Source organism: Astatotilapia calliptera, chromosome 19 (assembly GCF_964374335.1).
Source record: "Astatotilapia calliptera chromosome 19, fAstCal68.1, whole genome shotgun sequence".
In the NCBI taxonomy this organism is placed as follows: domain Eukaryota; kingdom Metazoa; phylum Chordata; class Actinopteri; order Cichliformes; family Cichlidae; genus Astatotilapia; species Astatotilapia calliptera.
In genome coordinates this window covers 24181119-24187591 of record NC_137440.1, presented here as the reverse complement: position 1 = coordinate 24187591, position 6473 = coordinate 24181119, and the positions used below count along the sequence as shown (strand labels likewise).

The 6473-nt window shown below is 39.9% G+C and overlaps 1 pseudogene; it reads left to right on the top strand.

Moving 5' to 3' along the window:
- The first annotated feature begins 1113 nt into the window (after window positions 1–1113).
- LOC113012702 (4-galactosyl-N-acetylglucosaminide 3-alpha-L-fucosyltransferase 9-like) lies at window positions 1114–4068 on the top strand (annotated as a pseudogene).
- Window positions 4069–6473: the final 2405 nt, after the last annotated feature.

Below are 6473 nucleotides of genomic sequence, written 5' to 3'. Positions count from 1 at the left end.
ATCATAATGATTACAGGACATCAGATTACTTGTTCTTATCACTTAATAATGCAGAGTTCATCATGTAGAAATAAAAAACCTGAAGTTGTGCTATTTGAACTGCTTGCCTGCTTGCAGCACTAAAGGACTCCGTGAGAGACGTCTGTCTCGCCCTAGCAGCACCTGTCCCTCTCCTCCTCTTCAGTTCGCCTCAACATACGCTCGTCATATTCTGTGATATGATTTACTCTGAAGTGTTTGACAAGGTCAGTGGTGTTGCGGCAACACCTCACTTTTTTGCCACATGTATCGCAAACCACGTCTCAGCTGTTTGTGGAGGTAAAATACGTCTGCACATGACTCCAATTATGCTCAGCCATTGTTATGAGTGCGCACGCCAAGGGCTGCCACACATTTATACAGCCGTATTTCGCACATGACTATGAAAGGCGGAAGAAGAAGTAGTTCCTTCGAATGTAGACAATCCGAATGTTATAGTTCCTTTCCACTGTGTTCCTGTTAATGATAAACTACAGATTTACCCTAAATTACTAAAATATCGATATTTTAATGTGAGAATCGATTCTAGAACATAAATGACTGGTATTGGAGGAATCGATATTTCAGGATCGATCCACACATCACTAATGAAAAGAATGGGCTAGTTTTGGATTTGCAGTGAAAACAGGGTGGAAGGTCACTACATAAGTCATAAGTCAGGTCAATTATATTTCTACTATTGACAATATTTCACCATAAAATGCTATCAAAACTTTTGGAAGCTAGAGAAATCAAACCTTGTGTGAAGAAAGTGCGCTCACTTAGAGGCACTCTACAACTAAGTGAAACGGGCGTGTTTATTGTGGAAAGTAGATACATCCCAAGAGAAAAAAAGGAGGAATCCAAGAAACTGGGAAACCAGTTCGATAGCGTATCTGTCAAACAGGGTTGATAGCATACCTGTAGCCAAATAAGGTGAGATTACGCAGTGTGGGAAGAGTCATCAAAGTGCTTTGTGTCCACCAGGTTTGTATTGTGATAGTGCGTAAAAGGCTTCACATTTTTATTTATGATATTCATACCACTAAGTGTTTAAAGCCATCGATTCTGTTCAGAGTCAGAGGTCCAGCAGACATTATTACATGTTGGTAATATGTAATAATGTCTCAAGATCACATATCGGGATCGCGTTACCAATGAAGAAGTATATTGCCGTGCGGGAGTAGAGCCGCTCCATGTCCAAGTCACCAAGCGTCGGTTCAGATTTGCTGGTCACATCCTTCGGCTACCGGACCCGAGACCTGCCCGTGTTGCAGTTCTGTGGAACCCGAAGAATGGAAAGAGATGGCGAGGAAGACCTAAAATAACACGGAGGAGGATTTTCCTTGAAGATTTACGTTCAGTCGAACTGTCATGGGATGAAGCAACAACTGCCGCGATAGACCGAGTTCAATGGCGTTCTCTTGTCGCCTGATGGGAGGATCTAAGTCTAAGTCTAAGTAAGGTAATATGTAAAACCTTAATATGATATGATGGTTAATCTTGATGTTGTGTCCTGCTGTCCATGAGATCATGTTCTTTCTCTTTGGTTTTCTCTTTTTAGGACATAATATGGCATCTACAACTTTTTACAGAATCCTGCAATTCCTTCTGCTTGGTACTTTTATACTGGGATGCTTTGTGACTCTGTTTTTTTGGATGTATGGTAAACCCTCTACAAGCTGGTTATCAGGTCCTGTAGAGTCAACAGTATCCACAGACTGGGTCAAGAACTTCTTCTCCACCAAGAGCAATAAAAACGTGACCACTCTGCTGATCTGGCTCTGGCCCTTCGGACAAACGTACGACCCATGCCTCGGCAGCTCTCTCTTTAACATTGATGGCTTCTTCATCACAGCAGACAGGAAGCACTACATAAAGTCTGATGGGGTCGTCATCCATCACTGTGACATCAGCCCTGACCTGTCCAATCTGCCACCGTTCAAGCGACCGTCGTTCCAGAAGTGGATATGGATGAACTTTGAGTCACCGACACATTCGTCCCAGCTGCCTGGGATAGAGAACCTGTTTAATCTGACTCTCAATCGAGATGCTGACATTGTAGTGCCTTATGGGTCCATCGTAGCAGCAGAAGGGGAAGAGGATTTTGTACCACCCAGCAAAAACAAGCTGATTTGCTGGATTGTAAACAACTGGAACCAGCAACACATACGGGTGAAATATTATAATGAACTCTACAAACACATTGAGGTTCATGCATATGGACAGGCCTTCGGAAAATACATCTCTGACCAAGACTACTTCCCCACCATCACCAGTTGCAAATTCTATCTGGCGTTTGAGAACTCCATCCACAAAGATTATATTACAGAGAAACTTTACAACCCACTCAATGTGGGGACAGTGCCAGTGGTGTTTGGCCCACCCAGGAAGAACTATGAGAACTATGAGAACCACGAGACTCCTTCATTCATGTTGACGACTTCAGCTCGCCCAAGGAATTGGCTGATTACCTGCTGCTCCTGGACAAAAATGAGGAAATGTACCTCAGGTACTTTGAGTGGCAGCAACACTTTAAAGTAAAGAAGGCCACAAGAAGGCACACATGCCTGGCTTGTGATTACTTGCAAAGGCACAAAGAATACAAGGCATTCAATAGCCTTGATAAGTGGTACTGGGTTAACCAGAGATTTGAAGGTCTACGTGGACCTTGTTATATTGTTGAAGGCAGAGCTAGTGTGTACTAATGATGAATTCACCTATGCATTGTTTACAAAAGTCCAATCTGAAAGGGGTTTAACAGGGTCATGTACTTACTGAGTCTTTTTGAAAATATGTAGTTTTCATTTGCAATGCTAATCAAACTGTTATTTATCTTTACATACTTACACTAATGCGAAATCAGGAGTGACTTCACTCCCAAGTTAGTGTGTACGAAAAACAGCATTTGTTTTTGTCCATAGCAAGGTAGAGTCATTCAGGTATCACAGGCAATATAACATAATAATTGCTTTTTGTGCTTAAAAAAGACATTCATGGCTTATTTAGTAAGTCGCAAATATACAATAGTGGCAGTACAGATTAAAAGTTTAAAATTTTATTACTGTGTACATTTAATGCAGCCATCATGGACCCTTAGTTTCGGTCTACACGGGCTGCTCCAACTATCTGAGAGGGAAATTCCACTTGAGGAGGTGTTCCAGATTCAAATTCCGACTGGGAACTCTAAAATTCGGATTTCCAACCTCTCCAGGCACGCACCATCAGACAGATGGTCATTATGCATTTGTAGATTTGAATTGGAGATCTTTACCCTGGTGGAATCTGACAGAAGGTGTCACTGTTATGTGAGAGGGAGGTTGCTAATTAATATTGCTGTGAATTGTTTATTGTCTCTTGTATTTTTGTCACAGTGTTTTGGATTCCATGTGGATGATGATGATAGCACAGCACAGAGCCATTGTACTGCAATATGAAACTCCCACACAAATTTGTCATTTCTGACTGACTGCATTAAGCAGAAAGAGCATTTAATGAGCACATAGTATATCGACTTGATTAGGCTATTTATTTGAGTGATGCACTCTCATCCCACTTTATGACTTCAGATATATAGACTGATATTGTTTCATGGTTTCGGGCAGACTTTGACATATGGGTAAAGTAAGTATTAACTAAGATCTAATGAAATTGGCTGCCATGTGAAGAAAACAGTGAAAGATGTGATCTGTTTTCATGCTTGCTGCAAGGTTATCTATGTTGTTGTATAATCATCATACCACAGTGTTGTTTGGGAGTAAGTGTCTGCATATGGAAAATGTGATTCTCGATTATTTTATTTATTTATTTTTTTAAAATATAGCGTTACACCTCATCCTTGATGTGTCCACTGATGCAAAATAGAATAAAAACAGTTGTTTTCTTATGGAGTATGGTTCCAAATGTCATAGTGGACCCTGCATTCAAACAATGTAGTGAACTGAAACAGGAATTGGTTTTTTATCTGTTTTTTGGGTGTCTTCTGTCTCCTTCATGTTCTCTCTCTTTGCTTTTTTTTTTTTTTTTTTTTTTGCACAAAAACAAAGAAAAGGAGCTTTAGCTTGTCTATCCTCCTGTTTAAATTTGTTCGTGGATCGCTGCTGCACCGGAGAGTAATTCTCTAGATGATATATGACCTGGTTTCCCTAAAAAAAACGCTGTAGTTTTAGGGGTTAGGTGGGATGTTGTTTCTCCAGAAGGTACCATTTGAGGCCAGTTCACTGAAATAATCCATTAGAAGTCAGTTAATTTTTTTTCGCCATCGTTGTATCTTGCCAGCTGCTGTGTTTTACTGTATATGTCTGATAGTGTCAAAAAGAAAATAAAGATTTGGACAAACTAATGATTTTTTCTTCTTTTTTCCAATGATGCTCGTTCATAATGTATTACATGACAAAGGATGGCTGGATTATGCTAAAACTATCTGGAAAAAAACATAATGCTTGCTTTTACACATTTGGAAATCCACTTCTATATGAGCAAGGTACCTACACACTGCTCCCTGGGCGCTGGATTGGTGGCTGCCCACTGCTTCACTGAGTGAATGGGTTAAATGCAGAGGAATAATTTCCCTAAGGGATTAATAAAGTATACATTATTATTATTATTATTATTGTTATAAACCCAGCTAGCCAGCATAACTTAGCATAAAAATTGAAAACAAACAAACTCTTGTAGTGAAGCTGAGCTCTATAAAAGCAGCACAACCATTTTAAATGGGGTTAAACAAATACCTGTTTAATCCCCATACAGCTGTTTCCCCTGTAACTATGCTAAGCTAAGCTAAGCTAGGCTAAACAGCTGCTGCCGTAGTGTCATAGCGTTTACACAGACATGACATTTGTATCAGTTGCATCTTGGCAGGAAAGCAAATAAGCTTATTTCCTAACTATTCCTTTAAATTTGTCTTATAAATATTATGTCAACATTCTCATTTTTCAAGTTAAAAATGAGAATTGGCTTGAAATATTTTGCAGGATGCTGCCTAATGTGCATTCTTGCATCTATATCAAATGTCATTTCCACACTCAATGCCCACACTGTTCTACATTGCCATGTAATGCAGGCAGCGGTATAAATAGCCATCCAAAAGCCTTGATAACTGATTGATGAGAGGGACGAGAGAGTGTTGTGGTGGTTACAAATCAATCTTCCGGCTGTTGTTAGTTACCCCATATCCTCACTGGTACTTTGGTATTTCCAGTCATCCAATACACCACGCAGAGATGACACAGTTTTGTCAAGTACCTCCACTCAACGCCACAGGTCAACATGGGTGTTGCTGAGATCAGTGGCAGAAATAATCCATCCATGTCAATTGGGGATTAATGTGAAAGTTCAGACGGTGGTGGGGAGATTGTCCGTGCCACAGACAAGGGTCACTGTCCCTAACTGTAGATTTCACATTTGCTCTGTTGCACACAATACAGAACATTTCACAATGGTCATATCAGAGATGACTTGTACCGATGAACCTGGAGGTAATTATCACTCACTTTGCACTTTGCATTTCCTTTCATCTTCCTTCTAGCCTCTATCCTAGTTTTTTTTTTTTTTAACAACCCCATTTCCAAAAAAGGAAGCTGCCTAAACTGTAAATAAAAACAGAATATAGTGATTAGGAAATCTCACAAATCCACATTTTTCACTGTATAAAACACAGAAAACTGAAAATGTTTAATCTGAGAATTTCTCCATAAGATTCTCCCAGAATATTTTGATGATATTATGCAGTCTAGACGATAACTGTTATGTTAGATGTAGTTTTTTGTAGACTGGTGAACCTCTGCCCACTTTTGAAAAACTATGCCTCTCTAAGATACCCAATACCAACACCCAAAACCAACACTGATGTGTTGCCAATTAACCTAATTAGTTCCAAAATTTCCCACCAGCTATTTTTTTAAACATTTAAATTCCTACCACACTAATGAGTGTGTGGGGTTTTTTTTTTATAATTGTCTAAGAATCTGAAGCATGTTTACATTACACTTGTTTATTTATGCTTCACTGCTTGTCTTTCAGTAAGCATGAAGCTACCATTACAGGACGGTGTTGCCGAACACAGAAGAAAGAAGAGAAGCTTTCTAGAAGGCATGTTAGAATTTAAATACTTCCAAATGCCTACAAAAATTCTAACATTCAGCACTACACTGTCATTCGAAGTGAAACGCTAACTTTACCTACAGCTGATCCAAATACCACAAAATAAGGCAAGTCACCAGAGAACATTTCAGTGGGTTGTATCAAAGTCCTTCTTCTACAAAGTCTCCGGGTCTACATGCCTAAGAGGTGACAATTCTGTCTCCTCTTTAGTAATGCGATCAGATTTCTGGCTCTGTAGCACATCTTGTCACTTGCTCATACCATGACTCACTTTGGTGAGAACTAGAGTGTGGATTGAGGAGCAGAGTTGGTGAAGGCATTACCCCGGCATTCACGGGGCCTCCCTGAAG